Below are 22,580 nucleotides of genomic sequence, written 5' to 3' on the forward strand. Positions count from 1 at the left end.
TGTAATACGAACTCCTTCCACTATCTCTCTCTCTGAGAGTTTGTTCCATAGATTGACACTCACTGAGTGGAATAGATTCCACATTAGTTTGGAATATCTCCCCTCGAATCTCAGACTGCCTCCTCTGGTTCCACTGTTCTGTCCAGTTTGAAACAACTGCTCTTGGTCCACATTATCCTGTCTCCACAACAATCCAAAATTCATCAATTCTCACCTTTCAACCGTCTCTTTTCCAGTAAGGACATTCATTCAGAATGAAATCCATCCATCCCCTCAGTCATGCAGTTGCTCTGTTTATCTTTTCCCAATTCTAAAATAATTTTTTGTCTTGTGGTGAGCAAAACTGTACGGTTTTCTAACTGTCATCACAACAATGATTTATAAACTGTTTGTCGCTACGACATAGATGTACCATAGAAAGCATTCTTTCTGGTTGTATCACAGCTTGGTATGTCTCCTGCTCTGTCCAAAACTGCAAGAAACTATAAAAGGTCATGAATGTAGCCCAATCCATCATGCAAACCAGTCTCCCATCCATTGACTCTGTCTATACTTCCCACTGCCTCGGAAAAGCAGCCAGCATAATTAAGGACCCCACGCACCCCGGACATTCTCTCTTCCACCTTCTTCCTTCGGGAAAAAGATACAAAAATCTTAGATCACGTACCAACCGACTCAAGAACAGCTTCTTCCCTGCTGCTGTCAGACTTTTGAATGGACCTACCTTGCATTAAGCTGATCTTTCTCTACGCCCTAGCTATGACTGCAATACTACATTCTGCACTCTCTCCTTTCCTTCTCTATGAACGGTATGCTTTGTATAGCGTGCAAGAAACAATACTTTTCACTGTATACTAATACATGTGAGAATAATAAATCAAATCAAAATATTTTGGCTCAGTAGTGACCTTTTTAACCTTCCAATCCATCCAGTTGATTGGTCCATCCTGGCATCAAACCAGAGTCCAATCCTCCATCAGTACCACCCGGTGACCACCGAGTGTTCAATGGGATGGATAACTCCAGAATCATGTACACAGTCACACAGAGTAACAGCATTCGGCAGGGCGGGTGATGCTGATGGAGAGGGGAATGGAAGCACTGCCTGATGGAATGATTGTAGAGAATATGAGCCTGCTGCAGCTGGCAGAACTGTCAGTAATTCTGAGTATTTGCTCCACATTCTCTCTGAGAGTATCCTCCAGAGATTGGTGGGCAGTGCAGAGCTGACAGCTGGTGTGAAGGACAACATATGCTGGTGACATCCCCTCGAAATACAAAACAAATCAGAGAGAACAAACTAAATTAATAACTTTGACTGGGCGCATTGCTTCTGAATCTCAGGGTAAGGAAGAATAAATATTTAATAGAGTAAAATCTCCAGGAAGAGTGAAGGAATGGCACTAACTGGAAAGCTCCTTCAAAGAGCCATTGCATGAATGATGGGCTGAATCAACGCCTGAGCTGTATCGTTCCACGATTCTGTAACTTTCAATTCATGATTCTCTGTGTAACTGGTAGCTCCAGATTCCTCCGCATTCAGGCCTTGTGGAATCAGTTTACAGGAGTGACTGTCCCATTCTCACAGGAATCCAGAATGTTGCAGCCAATGGAATAAACACCAGTTTAAATTCTCTGAAGTGCATTTTGATATTATTAGTGCTGTGTGTTGTTGGTGGGGTTTCCAAGATGGCCGGTACTGCCGAAACCTCAGACAATGCAAGACTCACAAAGCCAGTGTCTCAGTTTAAGGATGCAACCTTTATTTAACCAGCAGCTGCTAGGAAAAATCATCAAAGGGTCAGGGCAGCTCTGAGATAGGGCAGCTAGACCTCTCCAATGAGTTCCAACCTATACAATTCAAAACAGATAAATTATAGGTTTTCTTATCAATTACTCCCACCTTGCATTAATTTTAAATCAATCATCTTCAATATTCTAGACAGCCATATGAACGGAGTGGGAATGGAGGGATACAAAAGAATGGTCTAGTTTGGACCAGGGAGCGGCGCGGGCTTGGAGGGCCGAAGGGCCTGTTCCTGTGCTGTATTGTTCTTTGTTCTTTGTACACAAATCAACAATAATACCCCCTGTCATATACCTTAGCCAATCGCATCTTACCCTCTGGCATAATGGCATTTTATTAGCCCATAGAATCCAGAAGCTAACTCCTGTCTTGGCTGACCCCACTTCCTATGTTGCCTAGTAACCTCAAACGCTAGCCCAAAGTTCAAAATGAACGTTCCCATGAGTTCCCCTATAGGTCACTGCCAAACCAGACGAACACATGACTCCACGTCTGGGCATGCATCCATCTTGTCTGGACAGTGAATAAACTCTATTCATGAAATATGGTTAAGTGTTCTAAATGTTCTCTCTGCTCAAAACTCTACTGATAAATCTTGCATATGCTCAAGGCTTAAACATTCTCTTAGAATATGGCTTTGCCCGAATGTCTATTACCATGAAGCTTTGCAGCAAATTGCCTTTGGTTAAAGTGAACAATATATCTTTAAAAATATGTTAATACATTCAAAATATCAGCATATGTGTTTAAAATCATAATCACTTGTTTAAACCCCTTACTGCATCTCATGTACGTGAACTACTTTCTGGTTAGTTCATAAGTCTGTTTTAAAAGTCATTTAACTTAATGCTGGTGGTTCTGTCAGTGCCTTAATGTCGAATGGTTTAAAAATCTTACCAACCCATTAGGATTCTTCCTCTTACATGTGTGAACATTTCATGGCCCTACTTCTTCACACATGGTAAGTAAAACGACCTTGATCGGGCTCCCATGTGGGACCTTGTCAAAAACCTGACTGAGGTCCATGGAGACAACATCAACTACCCTTATCTACACACCTAGTCACCTCCTTGAAAAATTCAATCAAGTGGGAGTGTTTGATGGGGGATGGTGGAGAGGGAGCTTTACTCTGTATCTAACCCCGTGCTGTACCTGTCCTGAGAGTGTTTGATGGGGACAGTGTAGAGGGAGCTTTACTCTGTATCTAACCCCGTGCTGTACCTGTCCTGGGAGTGTTTGATGGGGACAGTGAAGAGGGAGCTTTACTCTGTATCTAACCCCGTGCTGTACCTGTCCTGGGAGTGTTTGATGGGGACAGTGTAGAGGGAACTTTACTCTGTATCTAACCCCGTGCTGTACCTGTCCTCGGAGTGTTTGATGGGGGACAGTGTAGAGGGAGCTTTACTCTGTATCTAACCCCGTGCTGTACCTGCCCTGGGACTGTGTGATGGGGACAGTGTAGAAGGAACTTTACTCTGTATCTAACTCCATGCTGTATCTGTCCAGGGAGTGTTAGATGGGGCAATGTGGAGGGAACTTTACTCTGTATCTAACCCCATGCTGTATCTGTCCAGGGAGTGTTAGATGGGGCAATGTGGAGGGAACTTTACTCTGTATCTAACCCCATGCTGTATCTGTCCAGGGAGTGTTAGATGGGGCAATGTGGAGGGAACTTTACTCTGTATCTAACCCCATGCTGTATCTGTCCAGGGAGTGTTAGATGGGGCAATGTGGAGGGAACTTTACTCTGTATCTAACCCCATGCTGTACCTGTCAAAGAACAAAGAAAATTACAGCACAGGAACAGGCCCTTCGGCCCTCCAAGCCTGCACCGACCATGCTGCCTGACTTAACTAAAACCCCCTACGTTTCCGGGGACCATACCCCTCTATTCCCATCTCATTCATGTACTTGTCAAGACGCCCCTTAAAAGTCACTACCGTAAACGCTTCCACAACCTCCCCCGGCAATGAGTTCCAGGCACCCACCACTCTCTGTGTAAAAGGTCTGCCTTGTACATCTCTTTTAAAACTTGCCCCTCGCACCTTAAACCTATGCCCCCTAGTAATTGACTCTACCACCCTGGGAAAAAGCTTCTGACTATCCACTCTGTCCATGCCCCTCATAATCTTGTAGACTTCTATCGGGTCTCCCCTCAACCTCCGTCGCTCCAGTGAGAACAAACCATGTTTCTCCAACCTCTCCTCATAGCTAATGCCCTCCATAGCAGGCAACATCCTGGTAAATCTTTTCTGTCCTGGGAGTGTTTGATGGAGACAGTGTAGAGGAAGCTTTACTTTGTATCTAACCCCGTGCTGTACCTGTCCTGGGAGTGTGTGATGGGGACAGTGTAGAAGGAGCTTTACTTTGTATCTAACCCCGTGCTGTACCTGTCCTGGGAGTGTTAGATGGGGACAATGTGCAGGGAACTTTACTCTCTATCTAACCCCATGCTGTACCTGTCCTGGGAGTGTTTGATGGGGACAGTGTAGAGGGAGCTTTACTCTGTATCTAACCCCATGCTGTACCTGTCCTGGGAGTGTTTGATGGGGACAGTGTAGAAGGAGCTTTACTCCATATCTAACCCTGTGCTGTACCTGTCCTGGGAGTGTTTGATGGGGACAGTGTAGAGGGAGCTTTACTCTGTATCTAACCCCGTGCTGTACCAGTCCTGGGAGTGTTTGGTGGGGACAGTGTAGAGGGAGCTTTACTCTGTATCTAACCCCGTGCTGTACCTGCCCTTAAGAACACCAGGTTAAAGTCCAACAGGTTTATTTGGTAGCAAACGCAAACCTGTTGGACTTTAACCTGGTGTTGTTAGACTCCTTACTGTGTTTACCCCAGTCCAACGCCGGTATCTCCACATCATGACTGTTTGATGGGGACAGTGTAGAGGGAGCTTTACTCTGTATCTAACCGTGTGCTTTACCTGACCCTCTGACAGTGTGTCACTCCCTCAGTACTGAGCCTCTGACTGTGCAGCATTCCCTCAGTACCGACCCTCTGACAGTGCGGCACTCCCTCAGTACTGACCCTCTGACAGTGCAGCACTCCCTCAGTACCGACCCTCTGACAGTGTGGCACTCCCTCAGCACCGACTCTCTGACAGTGCGGCACTCCCTCAGTACTGACCCTCTGACAGTACGGCACTCCCTCAGTACTGACCCTCTGACAGTGCGGCACTCCCTCAGTACTGACCCTCTGACAGTGCGGCACTCCCTCAGCACCAACTCTCTGACAGTGCGGCACTCCCTCAGTCCTGACTCTCTGACAGTGCGGCACTCCCTCAGTACTGACCCTCTGACAGTGTGGCACTCCCTCAGTACTGACCCTTTGACAGTGCGGCACTCCCTCAGTACTGACCCTCTGACAGTGCGGCACTCCCTCAGTACTGACCCTCTGACAGTGCGGCACTCCCTCAGTACTGACCCTCTGACAGTGCGGCACTCCCTCAGTACTGACCCTCTGACAGTGCGGCACTCCCTCAGTACTGACCCTCTGACAGTGCGGCACTCCCTCAGTACTGACCCTCTGACAGTGCGGCACTCCCTCAGTACTGACCCTCTGACAGTGCGGCACTCCCTCAGTAATGTGATGGTTAATCAGCCAACATTAGTGTTTGATTTGCTGAGTGAGATTTGAACACAGTGCTAACTGGTGACCAGGTGTGAGAGCTCCAAATGTTCTGATTACTGATAGACACAGATTGCTCTCTCTTTGACATTCTGAAGGTTTGAGTGGATTTCTTTGATTTTCTGTGATTTGTTATTTGAGTTCTCTGTTTTGTTGCTGGTGTAAAAATGAATTGTGCTGCTGATTGAGTTGGGGACTGTTAGAATCATCAGTCTTCACTCTTCATCTCCATCTGTCCAGCAGGTCCCATTCAAAGCCTCTCGAGATGCAGCAATCAGAGAATTTCATTCTGAATGCTTCTGTCTCTCTCTGTGTTGCTATGGAGATCCTGAGCGCTAGGAGACCGGAGGAGAGTGGAATACTGTGTAAGTCACTTGGGAGGACAGGCTCAGAATCACAGTGTGTGTGTGAGTGTGTGTGTGAGTGGCTCAGTGCAGGAGTGCTACTAAAAGTTAGTCCGTGTGTGTGTGGAACTCAGGTTAAGTGCAGCTCCGTAGAGCAACTGAAGTCTGAATCTGCATCGCTCCCTCAGTTCCAGAACGCCCTCAAGTCCAGCTGCAACACGATGGGCTCTGCATCATCCACCAACCGACCAAAAGCCATCCACCTGGACATGGAGGGTCGCACACAGAAGGTACAGTTACTGTGCATGCACTCATTGCCCACTCAGTGTTAATCACTGGCCTTCATTCACTTGATAAGATACTGCGTCACAGAGAACTACCAGGTAAAAACAGTCGGATTATTCCAAAGAAACCCATGGCTGGGATGGTGAATATTCTGTTTCTCGTACAGAGTTTCAAACCCAAATCGCAGCTACAAACATTCAGGAGGTCCACATTTCTGACCCCAGTCTGTGCTGGCCTATTCAATCCTGATCATCAGAACCTCAATGACCCCTGAGTTAGAGAGAGAGGAAATCAGCCAGGGTTCCTGCTCCTGATCACTGTCCAGTGATCCCTGGGTTAGAGAGAGAGAGAGGGGGGAAATCAGCCAGGGTTCCTGCTCCTGATCACTGTCCAGTGATCCCTGGGTTAGAGAGAGAGAGAGGGGGGAAATCAGCCAGGGTTCCTGCTCCTGATCACTGTCCAGTGATCCCTGGGTTGGAGAGAGAGAGGAAATCAGCCAGGGTTCCTGCTCCTGATCACTGTCCAGTGATCCCTGGGTTGGAGAGAGAGGGGAAATCAGCCAGGGTTCCTGCTCCTGATCACTGTCCAGTGATCCCTGGGTTGGAGAGGGGGGGAAATCAGCCAGGGTTCCTGCTCCTGATCACTGTCCAGTGATCCCTGGGTTGGAGAGAGGGGGGAAATCAGCCAGGGTTCCTGCTCCTGATCACTGTCCAGTGATCCCTGGGTTAGAGAGAGAGAGGGGGGGGGAAATCAGCCAGGGTTCCTGCTCCTGATCCCTGTCCAGTGATCCTAGGGTCAGAGAGAGAGAGAGGAAATTAGCCAGGGATCCTGCTCCTGATCACTGTCCAGTGACCCCTGGGTTAGAGAGAGAGGGGAAATCAGCCAGGGTTCCAGCTCCTGATCACTGTCCAGTGATCCCTGGATTGGAGAGAGGGGGGAAATCAGCCAGGGATCCTGCTCCTGATCCCTGTCCAGTGATACCTGGGTTGGAGAGAGAGGGGAAATCAGCCAGGGTTCCTGCTCCTGATCACTGTCCAATGATCCTAGGGTCAGAGAGAGAGAGAGGAAATCAGCCAGGGTTCCAGCTCCTGATCCCTGTCCAGTGATCCCTGGGTTGGAGAGAGAGGGGAAATCAGCTATGGTTCCTGCTCCTGATCCCTGTCCAGTGATCCCTGGGTTATGTCAGGAGTATAGGAAATATAGGGATTTTTGATATAAGTTGAAAAGTAAGACCTCAAAATAGTAATCTCAGGATTATTACCAGTTCCACATGCTAGTGAGAGTAAAAATAGCAGGATATTCCAGATGAATACGTGGCTGGAGAAGTGGTGTCGGAGGAAGGGATTCAGATCCCTGGGACATTGGGACCGTTTCTGGGGACTGTGGGATGGTATAAGCAGGATAAGATGCATCTGGACAGGATCCAGGGGGGTGTTTGCTCGTGCTGTCAGGGTGGGTTTAAACTAGAATGGCAAGTGGATGGGACCCTGTACAGGAAGACAGAGGAGAGAGAAACAAGGATAGAAACCAGAGGCAGAAATGTAAGAAGCAAAAGTGGAAGGCAGAAAAAGCAAGCTGAGAAACAAACGGGGCCTGAATGCAAATTAAAGCTAAGAAGACTAACGAGGTTAAAAATACAAATTTAAAGACAACGATTGAATTATACATCCGCTTTACGCCCGTTTTGCAGCAGGAAAATGTTGTAAAAGCGACAAGTGCGAATGGTGCCGGTTTTCAGGCCTGTTGCTATTTTATGACACCTAGATTCCCAGCGCAGTGAACCTCTCACCAGAAATGGGCAAGAGGCTGATTAATTTATTGAAATTTATTCAAATATTATTTTCAATGTGTTTAGTCAGTCTGCGCTGAACCGTCCGGGTTTGCCTGCCTTCATGGCTTCGCTGGGAGAGGTTCTCTCCGGCGAGGAAAACACCTGCTCCCCATGAATGGGAAATAGTTGTGTTGGCCTCGCCGGTGGAACCGGAGGTCATTGAGGCCCCCCGGGGAGGCCGAGGGCAAGGTGGGGGTACCCCTTGGGCAGTGCCAGACTGGTTAGGGAATCTAGAACCAGGGGTCACAGTCTGAGGATTCAGGGTAGACTGTTTAGGATGGAGAGGAGGAGATATTTCTTCACCCACAGAGTGGTGAGCCTGTGGAATTCATTCCCACAGAAAGTAGTTGATGCCAAAACATTGAATGTATTCAAGAAGCAGTTAGATATAACAGTTGGACTGAAAGAGATCCAAGGTGGCGGGGCGGGGGGGGGGGGGGGGGGGGGTGGTGGGGGGGTTCAGGTTGTTGTGTTGGATGATCAGCCATGATTATGGTGAATGGGGGAGCAGGCTCGAGAGGCCGAATGGCCTCCTCCTGCTCCTATTTTCTATATTTCTCTGAGTTGGACTGCTGAGTTGGTCCCTGTGTCACTGGAGTTGAGCGAGAGAGAGTTAGTCTCTGACTACATCACCGGTATTTTCCCCGTCTCAGTGGAATAGGTGTATTTTTCAGAAGCTAATCGGCCTGATATCCAGTCAATCCTGGAGTCATTTCCCAGGAGCTTGGGAGTGTTTGGAAATGCTGCTGGAGATTGGAGGAATATTTTGAAGCAACCAAGTCCAAAGATGTGCGGGTTAGGTTGATTGGCTATGCTGAAATTGCCCCTTAGTGTCCTGAGATGCGTAGATTAGAGGGATTAGCGGGTAAAATATGTAGGGATAAAGGGGTAGGGCCTGGGTGGGATTGTGGTCGGTGCAGACTCGATGGGCCAAATGGCCTCTTTCTGCACTGTAGGGTTTCTATAAAAAAAAACGATGAAATACCAGAGAATTGTGGATCAGTTAGATCAACATGTGAGGCGAGAGGGTGTGAACTAGCACACAGCATTGAGAATAGGGTGTGAGCGAGCACACAGCATTGAGAATAGGGTGTGAGCTCGCACACAGCATTGAGAATAGGGTGTGAACTAGCACAGAGCATTGAGAATAGGGTGTGAACTAGCACACAGCATTGAGAATAGGGTGTGAGCGAGCACACAGCATTGAGAATAGGGTGTGAGCGAGCACACAGCATTGAGAATAGGGTGTGAGCTCGCACAGAGCATTGAGAATAGGGTGTGAGCGAGCACACAGCATTGAGAATAGGGTGTGAGCTCACACACAGCATTGAGAATAGGGTGTGAACTAGCACAGAGCATTGAGAATAGGGTGTGAGCGAGCACACAGCATTGAGAATAGGGTGTGAACTAGCACAGAGCATTGAGAATAGGGTGTGAACTAGCACAGAGCATTGAGAATAGGGTGTGAGCTCGCACAGAGCATTGAGAATAGGGTGTGAGCTAGCACAGAGCATTGAGAATAGGGTGTGAGCTCGCACAGAGCATTGAGAATAGGGTGTGAGCTCGCACAGAGCATTGAGAATAGGGTGTGAGCTCGCACAGAGCATTGAGAATAGGGTGTGAGCTCGCACAGAGCATTGAGAATAGGGTGTGAACTAGCACACAGCATTGAGAATAGGGTGTGAACTAGCACACAGCATTGAGAATAGGGTGTGAGCTCGCACAGAGCATTGAGAATAGGGTGTGAGCTAGCACACAGCATTGAGAATAGGGTGTGAGCTAGCACAGAGCATTGAGAATAGGGTGTGAGCTAGCACACAGCATTGAGAATAGGGTGTGAGCTAGCACAGAGCATTGAGAATAGGGTGTGAACTAGCACAGAGCATTGAGAATAGGGTGTGAACTAGCACAGAGCATTGAGAATAGGGTGTGAGCTAGCACACAGCATTGAGAATAGGGTGTGAGCGAGCACACAGCATTGAGAATAGGGTGTGAACTAGCACACAGCATTGAGAATAGGGTGTGAGCTCGCACAGAGCATTGAGAATAGGGTGTGAGCTAGCACACAGCATTGAGAATAGGGTGTGAACTCGCACACAGCATTGAGAATAGGGTGTGAGCTAGCACACAGCATTGAGAATAGGGTGTGAACTCGCACACAGCATTGAGAATAGGGTGTGAACTAGCACAGAGCATTGAGAATAGGGTGTGAACTCGCACACAGCATTGAGAATAGGGTGTGAACTCGCACACAGCATTGAGAATAGGGTGTGAACTAGCACAGAGCATTGAGAACAGGGTGTGAGCTCGCACAGAGCATTGAGAATAGGGTGTGAGCTCGCACAGAGCATTGAGAATAGGGTGTGAACTAGCACAGAGCATTGAGAATAGGGTGTGAGCTCGCACAGAGCATTGAGAATAGGGTGTGAACTAGCACAGAGCATTGAGAATAGGGTGTGAACTAGCACACAGCATTGAGAATAGGGTGTGAGCTCGCACAGAGCATTGAGAATAGGGTGTGAACTAGCACAGAGCATTGAGAATAGGGTGTGAACTAGCACACAGCATTGAGAATAGGGTGTGAGCTCGCACAGAGCATTGAGAATAGGGTGTGAACTAGCACACAGCATTGAGAATAGGGTGTGAACTAGCACAGAGCATTGAGAACAGGGTGTGAGCTCGCACAGAGCATTGAGAACAGGGTGTGAGCTCGCACAGAGCATTGAGAATAGGGTGTGAGCTAGCACAGAGCATTGAGAATAGGGTGTGAGCTAGCACACAGCATTGAGAATAGGGTGTGAACTAGCACAGAGCATTGAGAATAGGGTGTGAACTAGCACACAGCATTGAGAATAGGGTGTGAGCTCGCACAGAGCATTGAGAATAGGGTGTGAACTAGCACACAGCATTGAGAATAGGGTGTGAACTAGCACAGAGCATTGAGAACAGGGTGTGAGCTCGCACACAGCATTGAGAATAGGGTGTGAGCTCGCACAGAGCATTGAGAATAGGGTGTGAGCTCGCACAGAGCATTGAGAACAGGGTGTGAGCTCGCACACAGCATTGAGAATAGGGTGTGAACTAGCACAGAGCATTGAGAACAGGGTGTGAACTAGCACACAGCATTGAGAATAGGGTGTGAGCTCGCACAGAGCATTGAGAACAGGGTGTGAGCTCGCACACAGCATTGAGAATAGGGTGTGAACTAGCACAGAGCATTGAGAACAGGGTGTGAACTAGCACAGAGCATTGAGAATAGGGTGTGAACTAGCACAGAGCATTGAGAATAGGGTGTGAGCTCGCACAGAGCATTGAGAACAGGGTGTGAGCTCGCACAGAGCATTGAGAATAGGGTGTGAGCTCGCACAGAGCATTGAGAATAGGGTGTGAGCTAGCACACAGCATTGAGAATAGGGTGTGAGCTCGCACAGAGCATTGAGAATAGGGTGTGAGCTCGCACAGAGCATTGAGAATAGGGTGTGAGCTCGCACAGAGCATTGAGAACAGGGTGTGAGCTCGCACAGAGCATTGGGAATAGGGTGTGAACTCGCACAGAGCATTGAGAATAGGGTGTGAGCTAGCACAGAGCATTGAGAATAGGGTGTGAACTCGCACACAGCATTGAGAATAGGGTGTGAGCTAGCACAGAGCATTGAGAACAGGGTGTGAGCTCGCACAGAGCATTGAGAATAGGGTGTGAGCTAGCACAGAGCATTGAGAACAGGGTGTGAGCTCGCACAGAGCATTGAGAATAGGGTGTGAGCTCGCACAGAGCATTGAGAACAGGGTGTGAGCTCGCACAGAGCATTGAGAACAGGGTGTGAGCTAGCACACAGCATTGAGAATAGGGTGTGAACTAGCGTAGAGCATTGGGAAAAGTGGGAGGAACAAGGACTGGGGAGGCTCCAGGAAACACAACTGGGAGAGCCATTGGCAGTGACAAAGTCTGGGAAAATCAGAGAGCAGAATAGAGGGTTGATGCTGGAATTTGGAACCAGCTGTTCTTTGTGGAAGTGTTGTAATCTCTGAACAGGTGGGGAACAGAGAATCCCAAAGTCTCCATTGGCAGACACAACAGTGTAGTTCTTGTGCGTTAGAAAAGAGAAAGTCAATGACAGCGTGGACGTGAGGGCCGGAATTCTACCATTCTGGCCGCCACAGAATTGGAGCAGGTGAGGGGCGGACAAGGGAAATGTTCGTTGACTTCGGGTGGGATTTTCCGGTCTCGGGTCAGGTGAGGTCCTAAAATCCCACCCGAGATGTTAAGCCGGGATCCTGAAGTCAAACGGGGCAAGCAGGCGCAAGGATCCCAAGGTCCTCATCGGTTGTCCCTCGATTTGAGGATAATTTGAGGGCGATTGAAGAGACAGATCCTGTGCTGTGTACATTTCTTGCTCATATCCTTCACAGCTTCTTAGCAGCCTTGGATTGGAAAGGCACCTCCTGCTCCCCCCACTGGCCACTGCCTCACCCTTACCCTCCCAGCTGACCCCTGCCTGTCCCCTCCTCCATTTACACCCCGTCCTGCATCCAGCACTAATTCTGCTAGCCACACCTCATCTTCCTATTCGTGCTGCACCGTGCACAGTGACAAGAAAGAATAAGATGATTTTCAATTGATCTTATTATTCTGATCATTTCTTACAGCAACTGAGGTTTAATGTTGTATTCATTGTTACTCTTTCTGTTTTACACAGGTGATTTTCAGCAAGTACTGCAGTCCCAATGATATCAGAGAATTACTGTGCAGCACTGTGGGTCTGGCTCGGTGAGAGATCTGTCTCAATATAATGCCTCTGACACAAGAGATCACCCCAAGAACCGAATAAAAAATAACGCTCAACACTTTCAATTATAGCATACGTTAGATACAGAGTAAAACTCCCTCTACACTGTCTCCATCAAACACTCCCAGGACAGGTACAGCACGGGGTTAGATACAGAGTAAAGCTCCCTCTACACTGTCTCCATCAAACACTCCCAGGACAGGTACAGCACGGGGTTAGATACAGAGTAAAGCTCCCTCTACACTGTCCCCATCAAACACTCCCAGGACAGGTACAGCACGGGGTTCGATACAGAGTAAAGCTCCCTCTACACTGTCCCCATCAAACACTCCCAGGACAGGTACAGCACGGGGTTAGATACAGAGTAAAGCTCCCTCTACACTGTCCCCATCAAACACTCCCAGGACAGGTACAGCACAGGGTTAGATACAGAGTCAAGCTCCCTCTACACTGTCCCCATCAAACACTCCCAGGACAGGTACAGCACGGGGTTAGATACAGAGTAAAGCTCCCTCTACACTGTCCCCATCAAACACTCCCAGGACAGGTACAGCACGGGGTTAGATACAGAGTAAAGCTCCCTCTACACTGTCCCCATCAAACACTCCCAGGACAGGTACAGCACAGGGTTAGATACAGAGTCAAGCTCCCTCTACACTGTCCCCATCAAACACTCCCAGGACAGGTACAGCACGGGGTTAGATACGGAGTAAAGCTCCCTCTACACTGTCCCCCATCAAACACTCCCAGGACAGGTACAGCACGGGGTTAGATACAGAGTAAAGCTCCCTCTACACTGTCCCCATCAAACACTCCCAGGACAGGTACAGCACGGGGTTAGATACAGAGTAAAGCTCCCTCTACACTGTCCCCATCAAACACTCCCAGGACAGGTACAGCACGGGGTTAGATACAGAGTAAAGCTCCCTCTACACTGTCCCCATCAAACACTCCCAGGACAGGTACAGCACGGGTTAGCGACAGAGTAAAGCTCCCTCTACACTGCCCCCATCAAACACTCCCAGGACAGGTACAGCATGGGGTTAGATACAGAGTAAAGCTCCCTCTACACTGTCCCCCATCAAACACTCCCAGGACAGGTACACCATGAGGTTAGATACAGAGTAAAGCTCCCTCTTCACTGCCCCCATCAAACACTCCCAGGACAGGTACAGCATGGGGTTAGATACAGAGTAAAGCTCCCTCTTCACTGCCCCCATCAAACACTCCCAGGACAGGTACAGCATGGGGTTAGATACAGAGTAAAGCTCCCTCTTCACTGCCCCCATCAAACACTCCCAGGACAGGTACAGCATGGGGTTAGATACAGAGTAAAGCTCCCTCTACACCGTTCCCATCAAACATTCCCAGGACAGGCACAGCATGGGGTTAGATACAGAGTAAAGCTCCCTCTACACTGTCTCCATCAAACACTCCGAGGACAGGTACAGCACGGGATTAGATACAGAATAAAGCTTCCTCTACACTGTCCCCATCAAACACTCCCATGACAGGTACAGCATGGGGTTAGATACAAAATAAAGCTCCCTCTATACTGTGCCCATCAAACACTGTAAGAAGTCTCACAACACCAGGTTAAAGTCCAACAGGTTCATTTGGCAGCACACATGAGGACGGTCTCAACCAGGATCTTGGGTTCATGTCACACTATCTGTAACTCCCACGACTTGCCTGGGCTTGCAAAATCTCACTAACTGTCCCGGCTGGAGACAATACACATCTCTTTAACCTGTGCTTGGCCCTCTCTCCACTCACATTGCCTGTACCTTTAAGACTTGATTACCTGTAAAGACTCGCATTCCAACCATTATCTTGTAAATTGAGTTTGTGTCTTTATATGCCCTGTTTGTGAACACAAGTCTTCACTCACCTGATGAAGGAGATTGAGACTCCGAAAGCTAGTGCTGCCAAATAAACCTGTTGGACTTTAACCTGATGTTGTGAGACTCCTTACTGTGCTTATCCCAGTCCAACGCCGGCATCTCCACATCATGGCTCCCATCAAACACTCCCAGGACAGGTACAGCATGGGGTTAGATACAGAATAAAGTTCCCTCTACACTGTCCCCATCAAATACTGTAAGAAGTCTCACAACACCAGGTTAAAATCCAACAGATTTATTTGGTAGCAAAATCCACTAGCTTTTGGAGCGCTGCTCCTTCGTCAGGTAAGTGGGAGTTCTGTTCACAAACAGGGCATATAAAGACACAAACTCAATTTACAAAATAATGGTTGGAATGCAAATTTTTACAGGTAATCAAGTCTTAAAGGTACAGACAATGTGAGTGGAGAGAGCATTAAGCACAGATTAAAGAGGTGTGTATTGTCTCCAGACAGGACAGGAAGAGAGAGTTGTATGAAATGTACAGGCAGCAAGGAACACATCAGATGCTCGAGGAGTATAAAAAGTGCAAGAAGCTACTTAAGAGGGAAATCAGGAGGGCTAAAAGAAGACATGAGGTTGCTTTGGCAGACAGAGTGAAGGAAAATCCAAAGAGCTTCTATAGGTATGTTAGGAGCAAAAGGATAGCGAGGGATAAAATTGGTCCTCTTGAAGACCAGAGTGGTACACTGTGTATGGAACCAAAAGAGATGGGGGAGATACTAAATGGTTTTTTTGCATCCGTATTTACTGAGGAAATGGGCATGGAGTCTACGGAAATAGGGCAAACAGGTAGGGAGACCATGGAACCTTTACAGATTAAAGGGGAGAAAGTGCTTGCTGTCTTGAGGCAAATCAGAGTGGATAAATCCCCAGGACCAGACAGGGTATTCCCACGGACCTTGAGGGAAGCTAGTGTTGAACTTGCAGGGGCCCTGGCAGACATATTTAAAATGTCAGTATTCACGGGGGAGGTGCCGGATGATTGGAGGGTGGCTCATGTTGTTCCGTTGTTTAAAAAAGGTTCCAAAACAAATCTGGGAAATTATCGGCCAGTAAGTATGACGCGGTGGTGGGCAAGTTATTGGAAAGTGTGATAAGGGATAGGATCTACAAATATTTGGATAGACAGGGACTTATTAGGGAGAGTCAACATGGCTTTGTGCGTGGTAGGTCATGTTTGACCAATCTATTAGAGTTTTTCGAGGAGGATGAAGGGAAGGCAGTGGATGTTGTCTACCTGGATTTCAGCAAGGCCTTTGACAAGGTCCCTCAGGGGAGGTTAGTTCGGAAGGTTCAATCGCTGGGTATACATGTGGAGGTAGTAAATTGGATTAGACACTGGCTCAATGGAAGAAGCCAGAGAGTGGTTGTGGAGGACTACTTCTCTGAGTGGAGGCCTGTGACTAGTGGTGTGCCGCAGGGATCGGTGTTGGGTCCATTGTTGTTTGTCATCTATATCAATGATCTGGATGATAATGTGGTAAATTGGATCAGCAAATTTGCTGATGATACAAAGATTGGAGGTGTAGTGGACAGTGAGGAAGGTTTTCAAAGCTTGCAGAGGGATTTGGATCAACTAGAAAAATGGGCTGAAAAATGGCAAATGGAATTTAACGCAGACAAGTGTGAGACATTGCACTTTGGAAGGACAAACCAAAGTAGAACGTACAGGGTAAATGGTAGGACTCTGAAGAGTGCAGTTGAACAGAGGGATCTGGGAATACAGGTACAGAATTCCCTAAAAGTGACATCACAGGTGGATAGGGTCGTAAAGAGTGCCTTTGGTACATTGGCCTTTATAAATCGGAGTATTGAGTATAAAAGTTGGAGTGTTATGGTAAGGTTATATAAGGCATTGGTGAGGCCGAATTTAGAGTATTGTGTACAGTTTTTGTCACCTAGTTACAGGAAGGATGTAAATAAGGTTGAAAGAGTGCAGAGAAGGTTCACAAGGATGTTGCCGGGACTTGAGAAGCTGAGTTACAGAGAGAGATTGAATAGGTTGGGACTTTATTCCCTGGAGCGTAGAAGATTGAGGGGAGATTTGATAGAGGTGTATAAGATTTTGATGGGTATAGATAGAGTGAATGTGAGCAGGCTTTTTCCGCTGAGGCGAGGGGAGAAAAAAACCAGAGGGCATGGGTTAAGGGTGAAAGGAGAAAAGTTTAAAGGGAATATTAGGGGGGGCTTCTTCACGCAGAGAGTGGTGGGAGTGTGGAATGAGCTGCCGGATAAAGTGGCAAATGCGGGGTCACTTTTAACATTTAAGAAAAACTTGGACGGGTTCATGGATGAGAGGGGTGTGGAGGGATATGGTCCAAGTGCAGGTCAGTGGGACTAGGCATAAAATGGTTTGGCACAGACAAGAAGGGCCAAAAGGCCTGTTTCTGAGCTGTAATTTTCTATGGTTCTATGGTTCTAGGACAGTTAGTGAGATTTTGCAAGCCCAGGCAAGTCGTGAGGGTTACAGATAATGCGACATGAACCCAAGATCCTGGTTGAGGCCATCCTCATGTGTGCGGAACTTGGCTATCAGTCTCTGCTCAGCGACTCTGCGTTGTCGTGTGTCGTGAAGGCCGCCTTGGAGAACGCTTACCTGAATATCAGAGGCTGAATGCCCGTGACCGCTTAAGTGCTCCCCAACAGGAAGAGAACAGTCTTGCCTGGTGATTGTCGAGCGGTGTTCAGTCATCCATTGTCGTAGCATCTGCATGGTCTCCCCAGTGTACCATGCCTCGGGACATCCTTTCCTGCAGCGTATCAGGTAGACAACGTTGGCCGAGTTGCAAGAGTATGTACCATGTACCTGGTGGATGGTGTTCTCACGTGAGATGATGGCATCCGTGTTGATGATCCGGCACGTCTTGCAGAGGTTGCTGTGGCAGGGTTGTGTAGTGTCGTGGTCACTGTTCTACTGAAGGCTGGTAGTTTGCTGCGGACAATGGTCTGTTTGAGGTTGTACGGTTGTTTGGAGGCAAGAAGTGGGGGTGTGGGGATGGCCTTGGTGAGATGTTCATCTTCATCGATGGCATGTTGAAGGCTCTGGAGAAGATGTCTTAGCTTCTCCGCTCCGGGGAAGTACTGGGCGACGAAGGGTACTTTGTCCGTCGTGTCCCGTGTTTGTCTTCTGAGGAGGTCGGTGCGGTTCTTCGCTGTGGCGTGTCGGAACTGTCGATTGATGAGTCGGGCGCCATATCCTGTTCTTATGAGGGCATCTTTCAGCATCTGGAGGTGTCTGTTGCGATCCTCCTCATCCGAGCAGATCCTGTGTATTCGGAGGGCTTGTCCGTAGGGATGGCTTCTTTAACGTGTTTAGGGTGGAAGCTGGAGAAGTGGAGCATCGTGAGGTTATCCGTGGGCTTGCGGTACAGTGAAGTGCTGAGGTGACCGTCCTTAATGGAGATGCGTGTTTCCAAGAATGCAACCGATTCCGGAGAGTAGTCCATGGTGAGTCTGATGGTGGGATGGAACTTGTTGATGTCATCATAGAGTTGTTTCAGTGACTGTTCACCATGGGTCCAAAGGAAGAAAATGTCATCGATGTATCTAGTGTATAGCATCGGTTGAAGGTCCTGTGCGGTGAAAAGGTCTTGTTCAAACCTGTGCATGAAGATGTTGGCATATTGAGGTGCAAATTTGGTCCCCATGGCTGTTCCATGTGTCTGGATGAAGAACTGGTTGTTGAAGGTGAAGACATTGTGGTCCAGGATGAAGCGGATGAGTTGTAAAATTGCAGCTGGAGACTGGCAGTTGTCGGCGCTGAGCACTGAGGCCGTTGCAGCAATGCCATCATTGTGGGGGATGCTGGTGTAGAGTGCCGAGACATCCATTGTGATGAGGAGTGCTCCTGGTTTAACTGCTCCATGTGTGCTGAGTTTCTGTAGGAAGTCCGTTGTGTCGCGATAAAAACTGGGGGTTCTTTGTACAATGGGTTTCAGGATGCTCTCGACGTAGCCGGAGAGGTTCTCACACAGGGTCCCATTGCCCGATACGATGGGACGGCTGGGTGTGTTTGCCTTGTGTATCTTCGGGAGGCAGTAGAGATCTCCAATGCGGGGAGTACGTGGAATGAGAGCACGGAGGGTGCTCTGAAGGTCCGGATCAAAGGTCTTGATCAGTCTGTTGAGTTGACGGGTGTGTTCTTTGGTCGGATCTGCGGGTAACTGTCTGTAGTGTTCCTCGTTGTTCAGTTGTCGGTACACTTCTTTGCAGTAATCCGTTCTGTTCGGTATGACGATGGCCCCTCCTTTGTCTGTTGGTTTGATGACAATGTTGCGGTTGGTCTTGAAAGCGCGGATGGCGTTGCGTTGTGCTTGGGTGATGTTCAGGGCTGTCTGAGTGCGGTCCACTCACATTGTCTGTACCTTTAAGACTTGATTACCTATAAAGATTTGCATTCCAACCATTATTTTGTAAATTGAGTTTGTGTCTTTATACGCCCTGTTTGTGAACAGAACTCCCACTTACCTGACGAAGGAGCAGCGCTCCAAATGCTAGTGGATTTTGCTACCAAATAAACCTGTTTGACTTTAACCTGGTGTTGTGAGACTTCTTACAGTGTTTACCCCAGTCCAACGCCGGCATCTCCACATCATGCCCATCAAACAGCCCAGGGTTTGTACACTATGGGGTTAAATACAGAGTGATATATTTTTATTCATTCTTGGCATGTAGGCATCACTGGCGAGGCCAACATTTATTGTCTGTCCTTAACCATCGCTCCTTGACATACAGTGGTGTAACCATCACTGAATCCACACTATGAACATCTGGGGGTTCGCATTGACCAGAAACCGAACTGGACTGGCCATTTCAATACTGTGGCTATTTGGAAATCACCAAACTTCCATGGGGGCGCACTGGTTAGCGATGCTGCCTCACAACCAGTGACCTGGTTCAATTCCCAGCTTGGGTCACTGTCTGTGTGGAGTCTGCACAGTCTCATAGAATCATAGAAACCCTCCAGTGCAGAAAGAGGCCATTCAGCCCATCGAGTCTGCTCCGGCCACAATCCCATCCAGGCCCTATTCCTGCAACCCCACATATTTACCCTGCTAATCCCCTAACACTAAGGTCAATTTAGCATGGCCAATCAACCTAACCCACACATCTTTGGACTGTGGGAGGAAACCGGAGCACCCGGAGGAAACCCACGCAGACACAGGGAGAGCGTGCAAACTCCACACAGACAGCGACCCAAGCTGGGAATTGAACCTGGGTCCCTGGCATTGTGAGGCAGCAGTGGCTAACCACTGTGCCACCGTGTCTGCATGGGTTTCCTCCGGTGCTCCGGTTTCCTCCCACAGTCCGAAAGACGTGCTGGTTAGGTGCATTGGCCATGCTAAATTCTCCCTCAGTGTACCCGAACAGGCGCCGGAGTGTGACGACTAGGGGATTTTCACAGTAACTTCATTGCAGTGCTAATGTAAGCCTACTTGTGACACTAATAAATAAACTTTAAACTTTCCTGAGGCAGTATCTTCCAAACCCACTACCATCTAGAAAGACAAGAGCAGCAGATACCTGGGAAACACCATCACCTGGAGGTTTCCCTCCAAGCCACGCAGCATCCTGACTTGGAAATATATCACCGTTCCTTCACTGTCGCTGGGTCACAATCCTGGAACTCCCTCCCTAACAGCACTGTGGGTGTACCTACACCTCAGGAACTGCAGCGATTCAAGAAGGCAGCTCACCACCACCTTCTCAAGGGCAATAAGGAATGGGCAATAAATACTGGCTTAGCCAGTGACGCCCACATCCGGTAAACAAATACATTAAAAAGAGAAAATGACCCTTGGACTTATAACTCAATGAATTGAAAAACTCCACCTAATCATTGTTGATTGTATATTAATTTAGTGATAACTATATTTCGATGAACTGCAAATTCACCTGTGCTTCTATATAAAGGAGTGAGGGTTGAAAATGTGGTTGTTGATTAAAGATACACAATTTTTTAATGCATGTCTCCGAATAACACACTGTAAATGTGTGAGAAGTGCTCTCCCATATTGTATTGATCAGTATGTGGTTATCTGAGTTCTAACAGTTATGTGATGGGACGGGTAATGTTTTTATTGTTGGTTTCAGTGTGTGGAGCACGGAAGGGGGTCAGTTGGATTTGGATTGTGCGAACAGAAACTGTCCAAACCTCGCATCATCAGCCTATCAATGGGCCAAGTGGCCTCCGTCTACACTGTTGGGGTTCTATAATCCTCCTGCTCCTTAATCTGAAGGTGGAGCTGCAATCAGATCTCTGACTCTTGTGTATCTATTTCAGAAGCACGTCGATTTCACTGCTGGACTCGGACAATGCAATCATCTCCATCGACCCAACAATGCCAACAAATACAGAACGGTAAATTCATCCTTCCATCTCTCCAGCTGCCCTTTATACAGGCCTGACCCGTCACTAACAATCTGTGTGTGTGATTAGACAGATATACTCTGTGAATGAAGGTGTGTCTATAATGTGGCGAAGCAGGTTGTGAATCCTTCCAGCACACTCCGCTGGTTGGCGGTAAGGGTGGAAGAGATTCCCGGAGAGCTATGTGAAATTGGAGCCCCGACCATCTCTATCCATAGCTGCCAAGTACAGCATGTACCAATGTGTACGTTGCCACAGCGACATGGACTCCCTGAGTGATCTGTAAAGACATCATCACCACCACTCTGATCCCGAGAAGCGCCTGCTGATGTTCCTTAATGCGTCTCATCATTGTCCCATTCTTTGTCTCTTTCCTTCAGATCTCCATACAGAGTAATTGCTCTGACTGGGAACCAGCTATCAGGTCAGTCATTGATAATGATCATTCCTCTCTATACGTCAGATCCATAAACAAAGATTATTCTCTTGATTGTTCTGTATCAGCTCCGAGAATCTGTGTATTTGAGCATGAGTGTGAGTGCATATTACTGTGTGTCATTGCGTGTTACTGTTGGGGGGCCTGTAGTATACCCCCACTATGTTGGGGGTATACTACAGGCCCCCCAACAGCCCAAGGGAAGTGGAAGAACGGATATGTCAGGAGATAATGGATAGATACAGGAAAAATAGGGTTGTTGTAGTGGGAGACTTCAATTTCCCTGGTATAGACTGGAAATCGCGTAGGGCTGGGAGTCTGAATGGGGAGGCATTTGTAAAATGCATACAGGAAGGTTCTTTGGAACAAGATGTAGATAGCCCGACTAGAGAGGTGCTATACTGGACCTACTACTGGGGAATGAGCCCGGTCAGGTCTTCAAAGTTTCGGTAGGGGAACATGTGGCAAATAGTGACCACAATTCTGTTAGCTTTAGGATAGTGATGGAAAAGGATGAGTGGTGTCCCACGGGTAAGGTGTTGGATTGGGGGAAGGCTAACTTTAGTGGGATTAGGCAGTAAGTGGCAGCTGTTGATTGGGAGAGGCTGTTTGAGGGTAAATCCACATCTGGCATGTGGGAGTCTTTTAAGGAACAGTTGTTAGGGCTGCAGGATCGGCATGTGCCTGTAAAAAAGAACATAGAACATAGAACATAGAACATTACAGCGCAGAACAGGCCCTTCGGCCCACGATGTTGCACCGACCAGTTAAAAAAAAAAACTGTGACCCTCCAACCTAAACCAATTTCTTTTCGTCCATGAACCTATCTACGGATCTCTTAAACGCCCCCAAACTAGGCGCATTTACTACTGATGCTGGCAGGGCATTCCAATCCCTCACCACCCTCTGGGTAAAGAACCTACCCCTGACATCGGTTCTATAACTACCCCCCCTCAATTTAAAGCCATGCCCCCTCGTGCTGGATTTCTCCATCAGAGGAAAAAGGCTATCACTATCCACCCTATCTAAACCTCTAATCATCTTATATGTTTCAATAAGATCCCCTCTTAGCCGCCGCCTTTCCAGCGAAAACAATCCCAAATCCCTCAGCCTCTCCTCATAGGATCTCCCCTCCATACCAGGCAACATCCTGGTAAACCTCCTCTGCACCCTCTCCAAA

At 48.0% G+C, this 22,580-nt stretch overlaps 1 pseudogene; it reads left to right on the forward strand.

The window, feature by feature from the left end:
* Positions 1 to 1,074: 1,074 nt before the first annotated feature.
* LOC144506105 (high affinity cGMP-specific 3',5'-cyclic phosphodiesterase 9A-like) overlaps positions 1,075 to 22,580 on the forward strand; it is a 72,930-nt pseudogene continuing 51,424 nt past the window's right edge.

The sequence above is a fragment of the Mustelus asterias genome, chromosome 17 (assembly GCF_964213995.1).
Source record: "Mustelus asterias chromosome 17, sMusAst1.hap1.1, whole genome shotgun sequence".
NCBI classification, from domain to species: domain Eukaryota; kingdom Metazoa; phylum Chordata; class Chondrichthyes; order Carcharhiniformes; family Triakidae; genus Mustelus; species Mustelus asterias.